The sequence below is a fragment of the Crinia signifera genome, chromosome 5 (assembly GCF_055691185.1).
Source record: "Crinia signifera chromosome 5, ASM5569118v1, whole genome shotgun sequence".
NCBI lineage: Eukaryota > Metazoa > Chordata > Amphibia > Anura > Myobatrachidae > Crinia > Crinia signifera.
In genome coordinates, this window is record NC_139221.1 from 155248250 (window position 1) to 155274310 (window position 26061).

The window sequence follows — 26061 nt, forward strand, 5'->3', positions numbered from 1 at the left end:
AGATTAATAAGATTTATTACCTTACATAAGGCGGAGAAAGCTGTATCTTACAGTGGCGAAAGCCGGCTGAAACGCACGCCGCGTCCCAGCTTCCAGCTTGTGGAACGCATGTATTGCGCGTCCACTGGAGATGATGCATGTCCGGATAGGCCGGCGCGTATGAATGTATTTCCCCACACTGGGCTCTGTGGCACGCATATGCGACACAAAATGTTAGTCCCCTTCTGGGGATGGCAAAACATGTCACCTGCAATAAGAAATTTACAAGTTTCACAACCGAATCTAAAACAGCCCGTTTTTTTCACCGAAAGAAAATGGCTGTTGTGTTCCTTTCCTCTACCCGTAATGTCGGTTTTTACAAGTAAACTACGTAAATTTCTAGCCCTCGAGTAACAAGGCATAAGTTCACAGTTTGATCAAGCATCATTTAACCTGCGAAAGCATGTATGTTATCTATCAGGTCTTGTGTCCCTGTGGATTGTCATACATTGGCAAGACACAGAGGAAATTTAAAGAGCGAATGGCGGGACATCGGTCTTCGATCAGGGCAGCGCTGGCCAGTGGCCGAAGTGAACAACCGGTGGCCCGCCATTTTGCTGATCTTAAGCATGGTCTCCCTAGCATGAGATATCGCATGATAGACTTTGTCCCAATACCTAGCAGAGGGGGCAATAGGGACTTTATGCTTCTAAGACGCGAACCCGAATGGATTAATAGGTTACAGACCATACATCCCAGAGGGTTAAATGAAAACCTTCCTCTTTCATGTTTCATTAATCGCTGATATGATCGTAACATTATGCATTGATTCTCCATCTGGCGTCATTGTAATTGTATGCTGCTATGTTTGCTATTATATCTAATATGTGTATTGTATTCATTGATTGTAGTTGTATTGTTCATGTATTTGTTTATTTTGTTCACAGTGGTGACGTGGTGAAGGTTACCATGGGAATGCGTGACAACGCCACCGGGTTGCCGGGCGATGTATGACGTCATTGACGGGCGCCGGTGTCAGTTCGTTGCCAGACACGGCCCGATGACGCGGCATGCAAGGATGAATGGCGGGACATGCCCCGGCGGCGGGGGCGGCTCGAGACACTTGGTGGGGGATATAAGGTGAGCATGTTGTAATGATTTTTGTACATCCTGAGGACAATCTATTGATTGAAACGTTGATGGTCTCAAGCTTTTGCTTCCTGTCATTATTTCGTGTGACGAGTGCCGCAGTCGTGTGTGTATATATATATATATATATATATGTATATATATATATATATAAAGAAATCGAGACGAAGGGGCAAAAAAGGGAGAAAAAATTCCCGTCTTCAAACGGAGATTCCTGAACTAGCTAGTTCAGAGATTAAAGGCATTTTCAATCTATCTAATGTAGAATTAACACAACCCCAGTTAGATCTTTTAAAAAAGGGTTTATCCTTTGCCCCTACAAATAGGGTCAATAAATTTGCGTTACAGGTGGATTTGAACCTTTATATTAGGAAATTAACCCTTAAACGCCACTTTTTGAAAAATAATAAAAATGATGAAGTAAACATTTTGGAGGAAAATATTAATTCCTCTGGGTTAAAGAAGCCAAGCACTTTTTATCCAGTGGAATCACGTGGCCCCAACTTAGAGTTATTTGCCCAGCTGGTCAAAAAAGATTTTGAGGGATATTCAGAAAATATTGCAATTAAAGAAAAAAATCTAACCTATAAAGAAACCCGCGCCATAAAAGAACTGATTGAAAATGAGAGCCTGGTATTTAAACAGGCAGACAAAGGGGGCGGGTTAGTTATCCTGTCAAGAGATTATTATGTGAAAGAGATGGAAAGATTATTATCTGACCCTATTTCATATAAAATACTGTCTGGAGATCCAACAAAAGAATTTGTTGAGGAACTTAAAATCATCTTGGACGATGGGAGGCAATGTGGAGTGTTGTGCAGGGAAGAATATGAATACCTGTACAATGACCAACCAAGGGTGGCCACAATCTACCATCTGCCAAAACTACATAAGAATCGGTCGGCCCCACCAGGTCGGCCGATTGTATCCGGCATTGAGTCTGTAACATCAAGACTGTCGGCTTATGTAGATAAGTATTTACAGAAATATGTTCCTAAATTAAAATCTTATATTAAGGATTCAATCTCTGTACTTCAGACAGTAGAGGCATTAGAATGGAAAAGTGACTACAACTGGGCAACTATCGATGTGAACTCTCTATACACTTCAATACCCCATGAAAAGGGATTGAAGTGTATAGAGGAGGTTCTGAAAAGAGACATCGATATTTCTGAGGTTAAAAGTGCATTTATTTTAAAATGTTTGAATTTCGTGTTAAAATCGAATTATTTCACTTTTTTGGGGCGCTACTTCATCCAGCTGTGTGGCACGGCGATGGGGACGATTTGTGCCCCAGGGTTCGCCAATTTGTATTTGGGTGAATGGGAGGAGGAATGTATTTTTCAAAACAATCCGTTTGCAGATAATATCGTCCTATTTAGGCGATATATCGATGATCTGCTATTGATATGGAGGGGGTCACAAGTAGATTTCCTTAAATTTATTGAGTATATTCATATCAACCAATATAATTTGGGATTTACATATAATTTTAATAGTAAGAGTTTGGAGTTTCTTGACCTCACCCTCATGGTAAATGACGAACAGCCTGTGAATATCGAGACTAGCACCTTTTTTAAAAAGGTAGATAGCAATAATTACTTGCAGTATAACAGCTGCCATCATAAAAAATGGAAAAGCAATCTCCCTTATTCTCAACTGTTGAGATTGCGGCGAAATTGCAGTAACATCGATACATTTGAACAACAAGCCTTAGTTTATGTGGCCAGATTCCAGGAAAAAGGGTACCCCCAAACCCTGATAGATAATGCTTTGGTGAGGTCAAGAAATCTGAACAGAAATGAATTGTTAAAATACAAAGAAAAAGAGAAAAATCGATCTAACTTCTGCCCATTTGTGACCCAATATAACACGCATAATGATCAAATACGCAAAACTTTGAACAAACATTGGTCGGTCCTCAAACTGGATCCCCTTTTTAAAGATTATCTGGGCTCCGGCCCCGATTTAGTTTTCAAAAGAGCCAGTACCTTAAAAACCAGACTTGCCCCCAGTCTACTTCCCATTAGAGCGACAAATAACCCAGGTCTTATGCCCTATGGAATGTCCCCAGCAACGGGTTTTTATTGCTGCAGAAAATGTAAAATGTGTCCGCACAGCCTAAAGGGCACAAAAGAAATTGTTGGGAAGGATGGCAAGAAATGGAAGCTGAAGGGTGCAATTAATTGCAATTCCACCCATGTGATATATCTTCTTGTCTGCCCTTGTGGCATGAGATATGTGGGGCAAACAAAACGGGCCTTAAAAATAAGAATCCTGGAACATTATAGGAACATCAAGAACCATGTGACTAACCACAGTGTTCCTAGACATTTTGCCCACTGTCAGAAAAGTGACCCACAGGGCATGAGGTTTGTAGGAATTGAAATCGTTGCTACCGATATCAGGGGGGGGGGAATAGAGAAAAAATGCTGCTTAGAAGGGAATCTTTTTGGATGTACCATTTAGGAACATTAAGTCCAGAGGGATTAAACGATGGACTGGAAATTACAGCCTTTATTGGTTAAAATTGGTCTATGCATACGAAAGGCGGTAATAGTTGAAGCTTGCTCCTTCTGCTTTGTATTGCATAGTTATATGTAATCCTCTTCGCATATTATTTTTTATATTTTTTATGCGTTAATTGTTTTAGAGGTACCTGTATGAGGTGAATTTATTATATATCCAATATTGGTTGTTATAACTATTTTTTGTCTCTTTTTTGGACTAAGGAGATAAAGAAGAAATACTTCTATTTGATGCATACGAAGATTACCTATATGTCTGTTTGCCTGCGCTTTGAACTCTGGGCTAATTAAGCCTTTTCTTTTATATAGTTGTTTATGAAATAAATACTGTATAATATATGCTTTCTATCTTGTACGACTATGTGATAAGACATTATATAATAATTTGATGTGGTTCTGTATAATTATGTCTAAACTAGGTAGAAGGAAATGTATGTTCCTCTTCCTATTCAATGTATTATTGTGTGCCATTCCTGCATTTTATTGTTAAATTATTTTATTGTTAAAAATGTCTTGTATTTTTTATATAATTGTTTTCTTTTATATAACTGTTTGCAATTTTTTATATATATAAAAGGGTTGTTATATCATGTACAGCAATCGTGAAAGCTGTATATATAGATATTTTTATAATGTTCTATAGAAAGAGCTGTTTTTTAAACAAATAGAAAAGTTTTTTATTCTATCAGGTGATGGAGGTTTTTGAATGCAGTTACGCTGCAGGTTAGTACAAAATTTGTCTGGCAAAGTGAAGGTTAATTGGCCAGGTGTTACCACGATTGCTAATTTGCATTTACCTGTTAAAAGAGGTCAGAGATGGACGCTAAGCCAGCCCTCTGACGAAGTCGATGACGAAATGCGTTGGGGCGTGGCTTAGCGTCATCTCTGACCGAATCCCATTCTGAGCACAGACCACTGCCGCTGTCTGCACCGGATCACCGCCCGCCACGTGCTGTTTGCCGTTTGGTGAGAAAAACATCTGAGTGTAACCACTCCAACACACTGCTGCGGTGTCAGCACCCTATGCGATTTATACTGCGGTGTCTATACCGCTGTATTTGGTACGTGATCCCTGCTGTCTATCACTTGTTTTTACCGTGTAACAATAAAATCCTTTTAAATTGATTCACGCACTATGGAGCGCTTGCTCTCATCATTTCTTTCCAGATATATATATATATATATATATATATATATACTGGAAGTTCGTCAGATGTTTACTTCCGCATGGAAGCATGGAGGACGCCGCGGGTCCGGCGTACCAGCTATACACATAAATATAAGGTGAGGTAAATGTGGGATACGTGTACTGAAGACAGGGGCAAGGCACCCCGAAATGTTGTCACATTAAATCTCTTTGCAAAGTCCCGAGAGTGACGAGTTTTGGTCACCCCCGCCGGGCCATCTGTCATATGCATTCACTTAATGAAGGCACCAGGGCATCTGCATTTGTTTTCCGGAGTGCCAGCTCGCAGCACCAGTGTGTATATATATATATATATATATATATATATATATATATATATATATATATATAAGGATGTCGGGGCGGCGGCACTCGCAGAAATGAAAACTCAAGGCAAGCTTGGTTTTAACCAACGTTTCGTGGCTGGTGTCGCCACTTTATCAAGGTGCCAAAGAACAAGTGTAAAACTTACTTAAATAGCCCTGGACTCGTTCGTGACGCCCGGCGTCCGCCTCTGCAGCGTCTAATGATGACGTCATGTGTCCACGGCAACGCCAGGAGTCACGAAAGAGACCCATATCACGTGATCTGTGCATACAATGAAAATACAAAGTTACCATATGACATACATAAACAGTGTAACAAAATACATATCTAACAAGACAAGTTAAAATCCAAAACCACAAGAAAATAGCAGCATATGAAAAACGCTACACAATAGCAGCAGCTTAAAGTGCAGATAATTTAGAATGAGATGTGCAGCAAATACTAATTTATAAGGGATCATAAAAAGCAACTTAAACCTAAATTTTCGTTCAAGCCGCGAGGTGCCAGTGTATCTAAGATGTAGATCCACCGGCTCTCTGCACGCAGCAACATGAGTGATCTATCACCTCCTCTAGGTAGGGGAGGTATGTGATCGATGATTCTATATCGCAAAGAGGTCAGAGAATGTCTGGCCTCGACAAAATGTTTGCTGACGGGTGTTCCCCGTGCCCAGCGGCCAATGCAAGCTTGATATTAGATCTGTGTGTGGTGGCCCTTTCTTTAAACGCCCTGTCGGTTTTCCCGACATAGTGTCGGCCGCAGGGACAACTCAAAAGATACACAACATATTTGGTATGACAGCTAACCCTATGTCTGATGTTAAATTTACGCCCTGAATATGGGTGGTTAAATTTGTCTCCCACCACCATATAGCTGCAGGTGGTGCAGCCGCAGCATCGAAAGCAGCCAGGCTTAGGGGTTCCTAGGAAGGTGGAGGCTTTAGCAAGGGGGAAGCTGATGTTGTTTCTGACAAGATGGTCCTTTAAATTTTTGCCACGCTTATAAGCACACATTACCATTTTATTATGAAGACTGGGAAGGGCTGGATCACTTTCCACTATAGGCCAGTATTTTTTTGTAATCTTTTGTATAGAATGGCTCTTATTGTGGAAGGAGTTGACCCAAATTACTTTGTGGTCAACTTTTTTATTTTTCAAAGAAGTAACCAGAGCTTGATCACGTGTGAGTTTAAGTACCTTGGTTTTAGCTTTTAGTAACTCTGTTAGGGCATAACCACGATGTTCAAATTTTCTAACCATTTCATTGAGAGCTACCTCCAGATCTACAGGGTCGCTTGTAATACGGCATACCCTGAGCATCTGTGAGAAGGGAAGTCCCTTCTTTAGTGGGACAGGGTGGTGACTGGTCGCAAGGAGAGTATTATCCTATCTGTACTTTTTACATACAGGGATGTGCCAATCTGGTTGTCAATGATTTTAATGGTGACATCCAAATAATGGATTTCATCCGGATTCATGTCATAGGTAAACTTCACGGGCGACACAGTCAAATTGTGTCGATCCAGAATGGCACGAAGTGCCTCTGCTCCACCCGCCCATAGGACCAACAGGTCGTCTATGTAGCGGGTGTAAAGCAGTAAGTTACCAGCTGTTAAGGGATTGTTAATAAACAGTTGTAAATCGATGGTGTACATGAACGCGTTAGCCAGCGATGGAGCCACTGAGGACCCCATCGCACAGCCCTGTTGCTGCAAAAAAAATTTGCCATTAAAGCAGAAATAATTGCGTTTAAGCGTTAGTTTAAGCAACGATAAGAAGAAAGGAATGCTTGGACCCTTGTACAGAGGATTGTCCGTGATGAGCCTGCACACGGCATCCAAACCAGCCTGGTGAGGAATGCACGTGTACAGGCTCACCACGTCAATAGTGCACAGAAGGCACTCATCAGGTGTAGTACCAATGGTAGACAATTTAGACAGTAACGTGTTAGTGTCCTTAAGGTACGATTCCATACCCTGGACACATGGTTGGAGGAAAGCGTCCAGGTACACTGATACACGCTGGTACAGGGACCCCCGGGCAGAGATGATGGGTCTCCCCGGGGGTTTGTCCAGACTTTTGTGTATTTTAGGCAATAAATAAAGTAAAGGAATCACAGGGTGATCAGTGGTTAATGCTTCTTTAGTGGTAGATGAAATAATATCATTAGTGACCGCATCAGTCAAGATCAAATCAAGCTCAGCCTTGTATTGGACAGTCGGGTCCTTGGCTAATGGGCAGTAAGTTGCAGTATCCTGTAATTGGCGATCAGCTTCAGCCACATAATCTGACATATTGAGGATGACCGTAGCCCCTCCTTTGTCCGCCGGTCGAATGGAGATGGAAGTGTCCGAACTTAAGGATTTCAACGCTTGCCATTCAGCTGCGGAGAAATTAGAATGGCTGGGAGAGGAGGTTGTAATGATACTGGAGGTCTCTTTATTAATCATTCTTGCAAACGTCCTGATCGAAGGATTAATTGAGACAGGCTCAAAGCTTGATTTCTTCTTCAGGCTGGGAGGATAATTATCAGCTTGACTAGAACAAATAGGGGAAGGTGTCTTGTTCTGAAAGAATTCACGGAGTTTTAATTGTCTTATCAATTTGTATTGCTCCACTTTGATTGTAAAAGGGTCTGGCTTTGAAGTAGGCACAAAGCTCAGACCTTTAGAAAGCACTTTGTGCTCAAGTGGAGTTAAAGAACGGTCTGACAGATTGAAAATTAACTCTTGGGGAACCTCTTGGGTTGAAACCGGGTTTTGTGACCCCGACCTTTTCCACTGCCCCCCCCGGCGGGTAAATTTTCTGGGGCGTGTGGTGCCCGTTCCTTTGGATGTGCTCCTAAAGGGTTTGAACCGGAGCCTTGGGAAGATCTTTCAAAGTAGCTCGCAGAGGAATGTTCATCGCGGGATGAATCTCCATCTCTGCCAGGGCGTTGGTAACGGGTAAAGGGTTGCTTTTTAAAGGGGCGATTGGTTTGATCTCCCCCCGTAAGCCAGGGGTACACCTGATGCCGTAGATAATCATTATCAACCTTGCTCTTTTTGTTTTCCTTCTTATATTTGTCAAGCTGTATCGACAGTTTCTCGCACCAATTTGTAGTGTTGTCAGCTGTCAGTATGCTCTTATTAGTGGTTTCAAAAGAGTTGATTTTCTCCCGAATAACTACCAGTTCACGTGAAACCTCCTCAATCACTGCAACCATTAAATCAAATGAACACTTATTTAAAATGGAAGTCCATGTTTTACAAAATTGAATGTTATAGCGTCCCAAAGTAGGGACGTTCTTGACTCGAAATCCCCGAGGGATCTTTTTTTCTCTTACATAATCGGAGAGGGTGACTCCATGATAGTGGAAGTCAACCTCCCTCCTTTTTAAATTGAGCCAGTCATGGTAAAGTTGAATATTATCCGGCGTTCCACTTGCAGAAAACAGGTCATCTTTAAATAATAAGCGGTCGTAGTCTGTGTCAGAATAACTGAACATCGCACCATGGGACAGTTCTACCCGAGTTTGTGACGACGGCTCAGCGCTGCTGTGAGGAATAATACCATCCATCCTGGTTAGACACTTAAGTCAAATAACCACAGTGTGCTGGGTCTTGGGTTTTGAGAAGGACAAACAGCCCAGTGAATAGTGATTTGTGGTAGCACCTGGTGTAGGTGCAGGGTGCACGTGCAAATACAGTGTCCCGGAGTCCCAGGGGTTCAGCAGAAATGAAGAGCAGTAGGTGCCAGCCAGGTCCGGACATAAAAAAGTCCAAATCGCAATGTAGTGTAGCTGTGGCGGCACTCTGATGGGCAATGCAGTCCCAATAGGGATACTCAGTTAAACGCGGTGTGAATGCTGCGGTGCCTTCCAAACTTGAGCTCACAGCCGTGGGTCAAGGAAACATAAGGATGTCGGGGCGGCGGCACTCGCAGAAATATATATATATATATATATATATATATATATATATATATATACAGGGAAGGTCACTCGCCAGACTGAAGTTTTTAAATACTTGCTTTATTTCATCACATTAGTACGCTGCCAACACTCTGGTCAACGTTTCGACCCGAATTATGGCCTTTATCAAGACTTGTTTTGACAGCCATCAGAATTACATCGAACAAGTACACACCTATACAAAGACAAAAATGTATATATACAGATATGATTATATATATATATATATATATGTATAAGCTGAAGGAGCTTGGGACTTTGCTACACTGCGGTGATTATGTGAGAGGTGATACACCTATCTGGATCCATCTAATCTGTTCTGTAAGGTGCAACCGTATTAATACGGCCTTGTGAGTCCAATATCTAAGGACCGCATCTTCACGGAAATATCTGGCATGTCAAGCCAGATTGGCTTCTCTTAAAAATCAATCATTTTATTGATTTTACCTTGTTCGAAAGAAACATTAATTGACACTCAGGCCTATCAATAAACTATTTTGTTATACCCCTGATGAAGTCGTTATGACGAAACGCGTTGGGTTTCAATAAAGAACTTTTATCCTGAACGAATCTCACATGTCATTCTGGAAGGCGACAAGGAATTGTCATATGAAGTGTGATTGGTGTATCATTTCCAGTATAATTGACAAGGTGGTACTAAGTCCAGCGCTATTCGATAAATCCATCTTTTTGTGCATCAGACTCTCACTAAAAGGAGAGCCTTATCAGAGTAGCAGCTTACCTAAATCTATAGCGCAAAATGAAGGCCATATTGTATTTTTATATATGCATATATATATATATATATATATATATATATATATATATATATATATATCAATATTAGTAGAAATTAGAAAAATTAAAAAAAAATTAAAATAGAAAAATAGAAAAACAGCAATATCAGGTGCCATGAACTACATTACAAAAGCGCATTCCATGTGATGCGCTCATTAAGGCCATTAGGGTAAACTGTCCCCAAGCGGAAAATACAGTTAGCTTCCAGTTTAAATAGAATCTTCTGACGGTCCCCTCCCCTAGGTAAGGGAGGGACATGGTCCACGATTATGTATCACAAGGAGGACAGTGCATGTCCACATTTCTGTGGGATGCAACAGGTTGGTTATTAGGCTTGTCTGCGAGGGCAGCCTTGATGGCTGACCTGTGCATCGCCATACTTGAACTGTCTAGTCGACATCCCAACATAGTACAGGGGCAGATGATAATGTAAATAATATACCTGGTCCCGCAGGTTAATACATGATTGATTTTAGGTACTTGTGTGTTATCACGGCACCCGATTTCATCTAAATCGCATACGATATCTCATGCGATTTAGCGGCTGATTTGTGGTTGATTCGATCTGCAATGTGATTTAGTGCACAATTTGCGGCTGATTTGCGGCTCATTTGCTGCGATTTCCTGCCGATTTGCATGCTATTCTATCCTTGCACACCCCCACTATCCAAGTCAGCCCGAAGCGTGGCGAGCGCACGCGGTACGTGTCCTCCCGACATGTTCACAATATACACGTTGGCATGGAGTTTGTTTTATAAAGCGCAGCGAGCGCAGTGAGCCACCGAGCCCTGCAAAGGGGACGCGGAAAACGATCCCGAAGCGTGGTGAGCGGATGCGGAATACATGTCAAGTAATCAGTGTCCCCTCATGGGGCTCGCTGCGTTCGGCACACTTTGGGATCGTTTTCCGCGTCCGCTCACTTCAGGCTCGGTGGCTCACTGTGCTCGCCACACTTTGTAAAGTCAACTCCATGCCAACAAAAATAGTGGGGGTATGAATTGGTCGGGAGGACGCGTACTGCTGCGACTTGGATAGTGGGGGTGTGCAAAGATGGAATAGCATGCAAATCAGCAGGAAATTGTGGCAATTTGGCCGCAAATCGGCCGCTAAATCGCATCCGATTTTTGCATGCAATTTGCGGCCGATTTCACGAGCGCCGTGATAATACACAAGTACCTGATTTTATATTCCTTTTGATTGTGAGGATGTTTAAACAAGCTGCCGGTTATTAGATATTGACATGTCACACACTTCACACATCTGTAGCACCCTGGCGCTTTAACTCTTGTATTATTGTAAGCTGGTGTCATATCCCGTGATATCTGTATGGACTAATTTGTCCCTCAGGTTACATCCTCGACAAAAGCAAACCATGGAGCGGGTAGAAGTAAAGCATTTGAGATCTCTATTGGTGGCTATAATAGGGCACAAGGCCCGATTTGCCACTGGTAGTAATGGACTATAATCATCGTAAGTGGTAGTCCATGGGAAAATTTTGGTACGTATAGATGGTTTTAAGAGAGTGCTTCTGTCCAGTTTCAGGACCTTTTGTTTGGATGCCTTTAGATCTTTCAAAGGATAACCCCGGTCCTGGAACTTAGAGATGATAAAGTCCAATTGGACCGGGAGATCAGCTGGGTTGCTACAAATGCGTACTGCCCTCAACATTTGTGAATAGGCCAAGCCTTTTTTGAGGGGCGGTGGATGATGGCTGCTTGACAACAAAAGTGTATTTCTGTTGGTTCTCTTGTAATAGATGTTGGTGGAAATTACCTCATTGTTCAGGAAAACTGAGACATCCAGGAAGTTGACACCTTCCCGACTCCAATTATAGGTTAGCTTAATGGGTCCCGGTTGTTGATTAATGATGTCCATCAAACAGACAAACTGTTCAGGGGAACCCTCCCACAGCATGAATAAGTGTCGATGTAGCAGCACAACATGACGATCTGCTTGCTGTACTCGTTATTGGAGAAGAACATTTTTTATTGTGCCACCGTAAAAACATTGGCATATGAGGGTGCCACGGCAGAGCCCATAGCACAACCCTCTTATTTTAATTACAGTTGGCCATCGAATAGAAAATAGTTCCTGGTTAAAACCAGTTCCAGTAATTGTAAAAAGACTATTTTGTCGAACCTGAAATTGTCACCCAAATCCTCCAAGAATTTCTGCATGGCTAAAAGTCCCTGTTGATGAGGTATGGTTGTGTACAGAACTGTTATCTCCATACAGCACAATAAAGTGTTGGGCGTGATGTTTGTCACCAGATTTAGTCGGTTTCAGGAAGCCGGTTGCATCTTTTGTATGACTACGAAAGGTTGAATTAGGGTATCCAACAATTGGGATACCGGCTGTTCAGGCTGTTCCTCGCTGAAATAATCAGTCGTCCCGGAGAGGATCTGACGTCCTTGTGAATTTTGGGGACACTGTACATCACGGAGATTACTGGGAATTTGGTGGTCAGAGCATTCATAGTTTTTTTATCAATTTTATTCTCCAATACCGCTCTTTGTGGAAGACCAGACAATTCTATGCTGTATTCATCCGTAGGGTCTGAGGTAAGCTTGTGGTACACTTGAGTGTTGGAAAGTTGACCCAACAATTAATTTCTGTAATCACTGAGGTTTTGTATTACAATTGCCCCGCCTTTGTCAGCGGGACGTATGGATATGCGCTCTTATCCTACCTAAGGGTTTTGAGTGCCCTGGTCTCTTCTTTAGAGAGATTTGCATGATAAGGAGTAGGGGCTGCGTTTTGATAGAGGCGATATTGGAGGGAGGGTCAAATGTGGATCTACTGTGCGACTGAAGAAATCTACTGACCAGACTTGGCAACCTATCGTCTTGATGATGTTGGAAAAATTTGCGTAACCATAATTTTCTGTTCATTCTATGCAAATCAAGCTGCCACTCATATGCATTGTGATGGTTGGTCGGTACAAAATGACAATCCTTTCTGGAGGATATTCTGCTCTGTGGTTGTCAATGGCCAGTTAAAGATGTTGTTTATTTTTTGTGTGTTTGTCTTGTAGATCATCTGCCCTTGGTTTTTTTGTGCCGCGACCCTTGTGGGTAGTGACCCCTAAAGGGGGTTTCTGCGCTGTATTCTCGTCTGACTCGATAGGTGCAAAGTCGCTGTCTGATGCTGACGATTGTTGCGAGCGCTCCTTGCTGTAGCGGCGACTGCGCCAGTTGCGTCTAGTTTGGGTGTTGGGACCTCTAGAGCCTGGCTCAGTGCCTGTGAGCCATTAATACACCTGATTTGACTCGTAGTCTGTTTTTAGAGTGGCAAGTTTAGTTTTTTAAAACGTACCAGTTCTCGTCGGTACATGTCACACTGCGATTTTAATTTCACCGACCAGGATTCAAAATTAGGTGCTTGTATCCCCAATGGGGGCTATAATTACTCCTGCTTGCATATCTTGAGCCTCCATCCTAGCAGACAATGCTGTTCCAATATAGGAGAGATGATCAAAGATGGTAGGGTGCCTTGCTCCTTGATATCCTAAACGGATATCTAGTTACTGATGCTGCGCGCTGGCACTCCGGAAAATGCAGATGCCCTGGTGCCTTCATTAAGCAAATGGATGGCCCTGGCGGGGGTGACCAAAACGCGGCACTCTTTGGTCTTTGCAAAGTGATTTAATGTGACAACAACGTTTCAGGGGTCCCTATGCACTTTTGTAATGTAGTTCTCTACATCACGACACCTGATATTGCTGCAATTTTTCTAATTTCTACTAATATTGATATATATGCATATATGCTTGTTTTCTTGCTCATTCCCCCTAATAGACAGCAGACGTTGTTCTTATGTGCTGGCATTTCATCTGAGCAAAGTAACTATGCTTAAGTTGTTTTTAATTTTAGCCCTGAGCCCCCAGAACGCAGGTATACTCCAGGCAGCGGTTTCCTGGCAACGCTATGCCGGAGGTGCGGCTATTGACGACCCTGGCTTGTGGTAACCAGGCAATATGGGACCGGAAGTTCGTCAGATGACGTCTTCCGCCCAGAAGCATGGAGGACACCGCGGGTCTGATGTACCGGCTATGCACATCAATATAAGGTGAGGTAAATGTGGGATATGTGTGTGTACTGTTACCTGAAGACAGGGGCAAGGGACCCCCGAAACATTGTTGTCACATCAAATCTCTTTGCAAAGACCCGAGAGTGCCGCATTTTGGTCACCCCCGCCGGGGCCATCTGTCGTATATATATCTGTATTTGTTACTGATTTTTGTATATTGTAATTTACAGTATGAATTATAAACTTCCATCACCCATGAGGAAGTCATTCTATATGACGAAACGCGTTGGCAATTCTATTCGACTTTGGAAGTCTCAACTTCAATGAGATTATTCATTTGTTTTATGAAGTGAATGTATCAAGTGAATTGTGATTATATCCTTTAGCGCACCCTGCTCTCCCTTTCCTTTTCATATATATATATATATATATATATATATGTATATATTACAACAAAAAAGTGATGGTGCCACAGGATGACGTCTTACATGCTTGCCTACCTTACCCTCTCCATTCTCTGTTCCTGGACTTTCCTGGTAATGTATGATTGCCATCACCTGTTATCTATTACCTAGCTCCCCACAGTTGATGGCAATCATATATTAACAGGGAAGTCCAGGAACAGAGCATTTTCTCCCTCATGGAGAGGGTCAGGTAGGCAAGTATGCTATAAAACCTTCTTGGGTCATCAACAATAATAAAAAGTCCTTGAAAAAAATTATTTTCATAAAAGGTTCTTAAAAGATGATAAAATTATCACTTTATAGCTGATGCTTTGTTATGATGTTTGCGACACTTGTTTACAGAGATGGATTATTTTCACATAGGAGGAAACCAAACGCGTTTCATCATCATGGGTTGTTCAGTTCTGACATTGGAACAAATCAATCACAAGTCATAAATGGGAATTCCACATAATATTCTCAACAGTTCCTTTAGGTCTGTAACCTGATAGTTAAGGTCTAGCAGACAGTATATGGAAGACTAATCAAGCTCCCACACAATTGCCCTTTAGGTCTGTAACATAGTAATCAAGGTCTAATGGACAAATAAGAGGCTAATCAAGCTCCCACACAAATGACCCTATTCTGACACAGATACCCCAGCAGAGCACATCTAATAGGGTCAATTGTGTGGGAGCTTGATTATCATTGAGCCATTCTGAGGAGATCTAAAAATGTGCAGTTCGTGCAAGGCAGACCAAAAATTTACAGGAACTGGAGGCTTTTTGAAGATTGGGCAGTTTTACCATCTGAGAAAGTAAAGAGCCTCATCCACAACTACCACAAAAGACTTCAAGCTGTCATTAAAGTTAAAGGGGGCAATACACGGTATTAAGAACTGGGGTATGTAAACTTTTGATCAGGGTCATTTAGGTACAATAGTTTATTTTGTCATTATGATTTAAAAAGAGTAAACACAGTTGTTTGACAATAAATGGCTTCACCCAGCCACTTACCATGAGTGAAAGAAAAGTTTGTCAGTTATCATTCATATTCTCTGAGAAATGTCCAGAAAATCACAAATTCTGCTAGGGTATGTAACTTACAGTATATATATATATATATATATATATATATATATACATTCAGTGCTTGGAGTCCAGGAGTCCACATCCGGTTTCACCACCACTATATAAAAACGCTATCTGGATTCAAGTTTATTGTATTTCTCCTGAGGCTACCAAACCCTCAGTATTTAATGAATACTTGATTAAGATGGGAAGTGGACACCTTTCTCAAATCTAAGTGCTCACAAAAACACTTAGTGATAAAAACGCTATCTGAATTCAAGTATATTATTTCTCCTGAGGTCACCAAACCCTCAGTATTTAATGAATACTTGACTAAGATGGGAAGTGGACACCTTTCTCAAATCTAAGTGCTCACAAAAACACTTAGTGATCTCGTATGAAACAGTTACCGGTATTTAATACCACATGAAAATGCCTGCTATACACGAGTTGTATTAAAAAGGACTCTTTCGGTGTGAAAATCTCTGTACTGTACTGCTGTCAAATGCCTCTGATGAAGTCAAGCTGTTGACGAAACGCGTTGGGCTTATATCATCACTTTGAAGACGCTTTTTAATAAAGAAAAATATTTTTACTGTTAATTATTGGTTATACATTATTGTTGTATTGAACACAGCATTTTAGACATTTGCACTGTGGTAAGGGCGCACTCTGAGAACCCCCTTTTCTTTTCTATATATATATATATATATATATATATATATATATATATATATATATATACACACACTAGCACACATATATGCATATACAGTACACATATATTATACATTATATATAAAATACAGAAAAGGGGACATACTAAATGGAATTATAAAGATGGGAACTGCAGTTCCAAATTGTACAAATGCAAAATCTGTCTTCTCAATCTTTCAAAAATACATGCGATAGCACATTGATACATGCTGGTGATACTTTAATTTCACGGTACTGGCTAGTTATCGCAAAGTTTTTCTCACTCCCCCCTTGATAAATGCGGCCCATAGTCTCCCTTGCACAGCATATATATAAATGCATATATATAAATGCATACACACATCAATCTGATCTCACCCACTGCTGCATAGTGATAGTGATGTCCCGACCCTGCTGCTAAGTTTTCCCCTAGCACAGAGAGCACCTTAATGCTCTCATGTTGAGGAGCAGCACCTGCAAGCATGTAAAATCTGCCTCAGTCCAAACCAGAACCCCCTGTGTGTGCCACTGCCTTAGCCTGCTGTATGTTGGACTGACGCCTGTTGTGACCCTGGTTGCCCTATTGAGCATAGAGACCTGGAATAGCTTAAGTTATCACAAAATGCTGAGGATGCCATCTGGGAGGGTTCACTCATTGTGGATGATGAAGAAAGACTTGATGATCATAAGACCAATCGGACAGGACAAGTTGAAACACCCATTAGTAGAGGTAATCCCTGAGTGTCTCATTACAGAGTTCCTCCATGTGCCTGGTGGAGAGGACATCAAAACCAATTGCATCCTAGTCATCATCAGTATCTGAGTCTGGGAGGTGAGCATGTGATAATGCATCAGGGACATGGAGGTCTTTTCCACATTTCTACAAAACATCCGGATGGTACTTTGGCGCTTGAACATGAAACTGTGAATTTGTGTTGAGGCACTATGCAGGGGTTTGCAAATAATGTTCATAAGGAGTTGATGGTCTGTTTCAACCAGCACTGAATGCATATACTGTAGATGAACTAAAGCCAGTCTAGAGCTAATAGTTCCTTTTTAAACTGATTGTAATGTGAAGCAGACAGCACATAACTGGGACATGTACTTCAAAAAGCTGGAGCTCACTCCGAAGCGAGAAATAGCAGCAGCATGGTAGTCTAAAAAACAAGATTCAATGTAATTGTACAAAATTGTGAGGGGTGGGAGAAGCGCAGCAGGAGATGCAGGGTGGTAGGGCATACCTGCAACTTATTTCTTAAAGGTACGCCGTACCCCCTTACTTGCACTTACTTACTTGTCTGTCCCATTGAAAACATCTGGGAGGTATGTACAGTCCTGATCCTTTTTTGACATGTCTAAGTGTCCTGCACCATGGATTCACAATGACATACTGGGGGAGATTCTCTAACAATCGTGGCCCAGCTCCGCCCCCCTTCGCCGCCCATCACATACATAATTATCACATATGTTCTAACATAAACATTCTTGAAGGATACAACAGAATTGCTTCACATATTACAATCATTACCTCAGGTACCTCCAGGATTGGTAATGTGCACTCTGGACGTGAAGAATCTTTATTCAGTGATACCTCATGCTGGCAGACTGGCTGCAGTTGAAACATTTCTATATCGAAAAAAATTTGATGCAATCCCCATACCATTGTTCATTCAGCTCCTCAAATACAGGTTGACCCACAACTACTTCTTACACAATGGACAGTTTTATATACAAACAACTGGGTGTGTGATGGGATCCCCAGTCGCCCCAGCACTAGCGGACATATATATGTTCGGGCAAGAACAACATCTATTTTTCAAAGATCCTGCTGTATTTAATAACATCTTAATGTACATGCAGTACATAGATGATCTGATTGTCTTCTGGACCGGCACCAAGGATGAACTAAATGCCGTGATTACATCAGTTAGCCTTCAAGAGACCCCAATTAAATTCACACATCAGATGGACAATAAGGTTATTAATTATCTTGATGTATTAATTAAAGTTGAAGATAACCAGATACATAAGTCGACATACAGCAAGCCGACCAACAGAAATACTTTTCTATTGAGATCAAGCTGTCATCTGCCGTCTTTGATACGGGGTTTACCGCGATCCCAAATGCTACGGGAGGCACGAAAATCCAGCGATTCAACAACATTGTCGACAACATTGGATGAAATGATCAACACGTTCGTTTGCCGTGGGTACCTATACAAAGACCTTGTTAAAAATAAAATGGAAATCATGCAAATTCCCCGCGGGTATTTATTAAAAAAGGTCCCACAGAAACAGATGGGCAATAAAATACCCTTTGTCACCAAGTACACCCTTGTATGCTAATCACTACCTCAAACCACAAAAAAAACTGTGGCCTATCGTGACCAGCGATAAGGATCTCCAGTGTTTAAGAAATAAGCAACTAATGCCGTCATACCGACGGGGTCGCAGCATCAGGGATATACTCGTGAAAACGAACTTGACTCCAATGATTAAAGAGACTTTTTTGCCAACTCGTACTCGCGGAAGCCAGCGGAACCCGGTACTTATGTAAAAAAATCCACATTCTGGGTATAAACATAAGATATGACAGACCCTTACATGCACCATGACATTCATCATATATATCATTATATGCCCTTGTGGGCTTTTAAATATAGGACAAACAACTCGAGATTTGAGGACCCGGATGGCACAACATCGATCATCAATTCAAGCTGTGTTGGATGGAAAGGAATCCAAAGGGATTGAACAGCCAATCGACAAGCGCTTTAAGAACTTTGGACATTCTTTGGCCAGCCTGCGCTGCAAGATCATCAAACATGTCCCCCAATCACCAAGAGGGGGTGATCGTCCAAAAAGATTATCGCAGTGTGAATCCAAGTGGATCCACACTCTGAACACTCTTGTACCCAATGGCTTAAATGAGATATTTACATGGAACATTTTCTGGTACTTGTTTCCTAGCACGGCGCCAGCGATAAAAGTTGTGTCCATCGGGACCTAAAAAATCGCGTTGATCGCATCGCATGTAACCAAATCGCATGCGATGCGATTGACGCAATTTTTACATTGGAACCAATGTAAAATGGTCCCTGAGACCCAATTTTACATTGGCCCCAATGTTAAATGCCCCCCAGACCCCAATTTTCATTGTATCCCTACCCTGTTGGGTCAAATGCCCCCCCCCCATTGTTAACGCCACCCCACAATTAACGCCAACCCAAAGCGCGGCGAGCGCAGCGAGCCCGCGAGGGGCGGCGGTACGCGTCCTCCGACCTTCTCATACCCCACTATCCACGTCGGTGTGGAGTTGATTTTATATAGTGTGGCGAGGGCAGCGAGCCCTGCGAGGGGACGCGCATAACTTCACAGGTATTACGCGTTTCCTCGCTGCACTCGCCACGCTTCGGGCTTGGTGGCTCGCCACACTATATAAAATCAACTCCACGACGACATGGATGGTGGGGGTATGAAAAGGTCGGAGCACGCATACCGCCGCCCCTGGCGGGCTCACTGCGCTCGCCACGCTTCGGGTTGCCGTTCATCGTGGGGTGGCGTTAATGATGGGGGGGCATTTTACTTACAAATTACCCATCAGGGTGGGTATACAATCAAAAATTGGGTCCATTGGGCAATTTAACATTGTTCCCTATGTAAAAACGGGTCCATCGAATCGGTCGCATTGCATGCCATTATAATGGCATACAATGGACCCGATTTTACATTGGAATTTAACATTGAATACAATGCATTCAATGTTAAATCGCGTCGGTTGTGTCGGTCGCATCGCGTACCTTAAGTTAAGGCATGCGATGGACGCGATTTTTTAATTGTCGGGGAAAATGCAAAAAATAGCCCTAAAATCGCGTCGGTCGCGTCCATCGCATACCGTAACTTAAGGTATGCGATGACCCACCTACGGGCGCCGTGTTAGGAAACAAGTACCCATTTTCATATAATATAATACCAATGGCTTGTTCTTTAGAAGTGAGATACATAAACCTAATATAATCTTTATACTTTAGAAATAACAGGAATGACATCCCATCTAATTGATAAAGTAACAGAAGTACTTGATGTATTGTCTGACAGGGCTAGAGACGTAGTATGGTGGCTTTTGTCCCCCCACATATCCCTTAAGAATATCAATAGATTAAAATCAAGTGAATTGCTTGAAGTATAGTCACTACAAAAAAATAGACGATTATCTAGTCACTATAACGTTTAATCCCGTTGTTAGTTTGTACAATTTTAAATATTTTTTATCTTTATATTAGAACTAGTGTACAACCACTTATGTTCACGTGTTAAGTTATTAATTTTTCTCACATGTTATCACAATCTTGTTTTCTCACTTAAGTTTTGTTGTATATCTCAGTGCGATGCCCGGCTCAGTGTGACATCATTGAGGCAACACCCACGGGGCGGCCCTGAGTGTCTGACCTCCAGGAAGTTCTAGCAGCACGGCATCGACACCTACACGTTGTTTACACATCTATTTAATGTCTCATAATGGAGGTAAGAAACTGTTTCAATTTGCACTTATGCCAACTAATGTATGACCTGATGAAAAGAGTGCTGCCTCTTATCTCACACACTGCTGTAAAGGTATTGTGGGGGAGTCTGGATATGTTCTATCATATGCAATAATTATGGCAAAGGACAGCTCTTGGTGAGAGTCCCGGGTCCCAGCGCCCCCCACCCCCCTCCCTTACGCGGCGCTACTGCTGCTGCGCCGGGCTCTCCTCCTCCCTGCACCCGGAAGAGGATCACAGTGCAGGGAGGAGGAGGTCACAGGTCCGTGCAGCACAGCTCTGTGCTGCCCGGACACAGGTGAGGGGCGGTCAGTGTGGGGAGGCGGGGCCGGTGCGTGGCGTCGGGGGGTCGGTGCGGGGCAGCAGTGGGTTGCGGTAGAAGCCCATAGGCTTCTATTGGGCATTGTCATATTTTTCTGGTGATGCCCCCCGTCACTGTAAACCGGCGGGGGATGCTTAGAGCATCCCAAAATGCGGTAAAACCCCTATTAACAGGGTTTTTACCGCATTTTTAGTTTAGAGAAGCTACCACACTGTAACTGAATCAGTGGATCTGTGCATATGAGACCCCAGTTCAGACCTGCTCGATAGGCTGTGTATATTTGCTGCCTAGCGAGCAGGTAAATGCCACCCAGACGAACGCACGCCCCCCACCACCCAAGTTTCCACTCTATGCTGCGAGCGGATGTGTATGCTTACACATCCGCCTGCACAGAGTAAAAACCATTCAATGGTTACTCACCATCTAATTATTTTTTTCTTTCTTCACAGATAAAAGCCTGAACTTACTTTTATGGTGGCCAATCTTCTATGAATTGGGGGCGGGCGCTGACATCATGTTATCAGTGGAGCACGCAGGGGGGTTTCTGAGTACCCAGAAAGCCTCCCAGGAATTTAAGGGCCCTCAACTTAAAGTTGAGGGTCCCCTCTTTCCATGGGTACAAAATTTTTAAAAATCAGCCCTGGGGAACCGGAGATATCTGACTTCAAAACAGTGGTCTTCATCCAAGCCTGTTAATTGCTATTCCCAGTCAGATATTTCATGTTCTGTCTGACTTAGAGTTTTTATGAGTTTTTATTCCAAAAGCTAAGACTCTCCCCCTTTGATGGACACTAGAAGCATGTCTTTCCTGTGCCCAGAACCAGAGATATCAGCCTTCCAGCAGCTGGGTACTGCTCCAGCTCCATACACCTGGTATATAGTCTTATATACTCGTTGGTGGATTGCTCTGCCTCCTGAACTCTGATCCCCTAGTCCCAGTAACATTTGGTAGGTGAGATTCTCTAGTTTCAAATTCCAATAAAAGCTAAGAAATCTAATTCCCGGAACTGGAGATTTCTGCAGTCAAGCAAGCTGTCCTCCCACCAGAAATTATGAATAATAATCCCACTCCACTATACACCCCTCCTCTGCGTATTAAACATCCTATACCACCCTGGAAGCTATGTATCAGGACCCCTTAATTAAGCCCAATGCCCCCTTCTCCCACCTCATCTCCCACCATCTGTGCAGTAAAGGGGTAATTAGTGGATATTACTAATCCAGGCCCTACATGCTGAGCGGTTGATATAATACCCCCTACCACCCATGGGACATCAAAGCTTCCGCCCATAGCACCCCCTACCGCTACCACTGGAGGATAGGTAGGGGCCCCAATACATTGCTATGCCCAGGGGTCTACACTGCTGTTATGTATTTATTTATATATATATATATATATATATATATATATATATATATATATTATTATTATTATTAATATACATTTGGTCTATCTACAATACTTTAACTGACCCGGCATATACTGGGTCACCTAAGTGTCCATCTCCGTGTTTGCTCCACTCCCTTGCCTTCACCGTTACCTCTTTTTCACTGACTCAAAAATCCTTGGATACTGCACAGCAGCCTGAGATTTTTGACAGTGGAAATTGCTCCACCCATGTGCAGTCCCCTGGGATCCAATCCCAGGTGACTAGCAGGGTTTTACATGGGAAGGACCCAGATAAGCTGTATTGTAAATTGGTGACACGGGTTGTGTGACCCAGGATCCGTTCACACTTGTGTGTAGTGTGAATGGTGCCTACCCAAGAATAAGTTTTGAGCCTTTTTCCAAATCCTGGGTTGGACTCTGGACTTTAGTGGACAAGAAGTATAGTATAAGATTTTCAGTATTTTTTGTAAGTAAACAAATCACCCAGCTTTTATGAATTATATGAAAAGAGATGTGCAACAAAGACTTCACAAAGGAACAGATAAAGGAAGAAAAGAAACTCTCAACTAAATATAAAAATACTTGATAAAAAATCTGAAAACATACATTGATAAGATTTGTTGCTGTAACAGAATTAAACATGTAATACCTACACACATGTCAAGCCTAGAAATTGAAACAGACAAAATTAGTTTGTGTTTGTAAACAAGGGTAATAGATGCCCGGGGGAGACTAGGCTGACTCACATTGCTAGACAGATGTTGCAATGTCTTGGAAATAGAATGCAGGATATATTGTCTGTCTCCACAACAGAGGCACAAACCGTTATTATTAGATTTATTATCATTAATTTGTCAGGAAGTTTAAACTTTACTACATTTTTTATACTCTGCATAGTATACTTAGATAGCTGAACTGTGTATGTGCACATCCGATCCTATATTAATTAATAAACCAGATATACTAAATACTAAATCATCCAGAATGTCCGTCCAATGTTATATTTTAATGTTACAAGTCGGCCATATCAGGTATTATATGCACTGCTGTGGCCCGAACAAAATGGACATTTGCATTGTTCTTTCACAACAGAGGACTAGAGAAATGTCTCCTCTCCATTGGAGGAACCCAGGAACAAGATGCGTCAGAATTTCCTGGAAGACACCAGAGAAGTAGGAAGGTTCTTAAATTGGAGTAAAAGCGCAGGAACTGGGGAGTAGCAGATCAATTCTTTTCAGCATTAGATTCTCTCACAACCTAACAGGCACTTCATGGCTAATCCAATCTTCTTTGGTTAGGGCACTAATTCCTCACATAAAACATAGTACAGATGGCTTGATGGATTAATGTCAAATTAATAGATGACACACAATAATATAAATTTCTGGAAAACTTTGCAGAAATGTTATTCAAATCCCCAAGATCAAGTAGTAGGGGAAAAGGACCACCTCCCATACAGTAACAATATGCTAAATGTACACTCCAAAACTAATGGGCAACTTTTGGTCAAGGGAGGCGGCCTCATGACTCTTTCTTGTTTCTTGTTTACCCCCAAAGTGAGGGCGGCATCCCTCTACCAGAAGGCAGCCATCTGTACGCGGCACAGTACACCTGTCCCTAGCACTAAAATCTTCCTATTGGCCTCATGACTCACCCTGATTTGTGTCACAGTGGGGACATACCCAGCACTACCCAAGCTGCTGGGCCACCCACAGGTTCACATTGTTTCTATGACTATGGGTACTGTAGGACAGCAGGACAGTACCTGAATAGTGGGATGGTTGAGGTGTATGTGTTATGTACTATGAGGTTGTTGTTCATGGAGGCAAAGAGCTTCCCTTATTGGATGAGCCACAGTTTATGTTATAAATGGTACAATGGAGGCATAACTATTAAAAATGATGAGTATATGTCCAAAATACTATGATATATATGCATTTGTCAGACGGCATATATATTGCAGGTACACAAAAACAAGTATCAAGCATTCCTCCACCAAGGTAGATACAAATACCAGAATCAGTCCATAAAAGTTAATGATATAATATACACTCCTCTTTAGTTTGTATACATATGATCTGTAATACTCCTACTTTACTTTTCATTACATTTATCCTTGAGCAGTGCACTGTTCTCGCCGACTTCCAATGTGAAAAGAGCAAATGGTATACTAACCCTACCCACTATTGGGTTGGCCCTGCCTATATTTGATGGGATGTGGTGGGCAGTTCAACACTAATTAGGTTGGCTGCGGCAGTCAATAGGCCATAGGTTAACACATGAAAACGGTTGTCATGGTAAAAAGTTCGACACAAGCAATAGGTTAACATGGAGAAGGTCGACATGAGTTTTTCACATTTAAAAAAATAGATGTTTTCATACTTCCATACCATCCAAGTGGACATAGTTGCATTATAGTAGTGCCCGAAGCATGGTGAGCGAAGCGAGCCATATGAGGAGTTAATTTCGACATAGACACCAAAGAAAGTGAAACTCATGGTGACATAATGCTTGTGCCAACCTTTTTGACCATGTCGACCCAAGGTATGTCAACCTTTTTCAGGTGTTGACCAATACTGGTTGTCCTATTGACTGCCTGGTCGGCCCATACCCTATTAGACTTGCTACCATATTTGAAAGCCCATTTTCAGATTATTCTTTTCTTGGGAACACTTCAGGTATACAATTTGCTTCTGCAAATATCTGCAGGTGAGTTTAGAATGTTAGGTGTTCCCAGTGAAGCTAGATACCTCCCAACTTTTGGGGTTATTCAGACTTGATAGCACGGCTGTGGTTTCTCAGGCTGGGCGATTGCTTGAGGCCATCCTGTGATTAAATCCATCTTCCTCTTTAATTACGCAAGTTGACTCACTGGAAGCCAGGATTTGTGGATGTCTCCCATCCTTTTCTGGGAGTGTCAGCAAAAGTGCAGACGTACCCAGGCGTTTTCAGGGGGTGTGATATCAGCTCCGGCCCCGATCAGTCTTTTTCTATTGCACTTGTCGGGTAGGTCCTGTACTATGCAGAGACTTGCACAGAGTGGAAAAATCATTTAATGTGAGTTGCGAATGGATTTACAGCTAATTGCAGGGTAGGATTTTGATATAGCTGGGTGGGGATTACCTGATCGCAGGGCTCTACAAATTAGCAGCCTAGGCAGGGGCGTAACTAGATTTTTGTAGGCCCCACAGCAAAAGTTTGTAAGGGCCCCCTATTTAGTAACTGATGGTGATAAATGTATGTAAAACATGTTACTTAGACAGTTAAGATGGGCCCCTTCAGCTCTCGGCCCCATAGCAGCTGGTAGTTACGCCCTTGAGCCTAGGGATCAGGTTTGAATGACCCCCTTTGTTAGGCACACAGCGGGACTTTCAAAAGTGTCCTCACAGCTAAACTGCTTGGCCTTATGTATTTGTATGTTATAATCCTTCATTGGTGCTAGCAATATATGGCATGGGAGCTCTCTCTTTTGCCATGGTCACCCACATAAACAGCAGCAGTTGTTATAGAGGACATGTTCCTTTTATTGACAGAATGAATGAGAAATCTGTACCCAGATCTGACTTTGGAAAATCTACAAAATTAAACTTCTTCCTCACCAGCCAATACAATACCTTTTTCAGTCATGATTAAAGAGATTGTGATTGAAACA

The 26061-nt window shown here is 42.2% G+C and overlaps 1 long non-coding RNA gene across 2 annotated transcripts; it reads left to right on the top strand.

The window, feature by feature from the left end:
- The first annotated feature begins 1041 nt into the window (after window positions 1–1041).
- On the top strand, window positions 1042–21763 carry LOC146080648 (uncharacterized). 2 transcript variants are annotated; one of them, XR_014474927.1, is made up of 4 exons: window positions 1042–1119; window positions 13791–13986; window positions 20541–20644; window positions 21469–21763. It is a non-coding gene; the product is annotated as an uncharacterized LOC146080648 (long non-coding RNA). The 2 variants fall into 2 exon arrangements; XR_014474928.1 differs by lacking the exon at window positions 13791–13986.
- Window positions 21764–26061: the final 4298 nt, after the last annotated feature.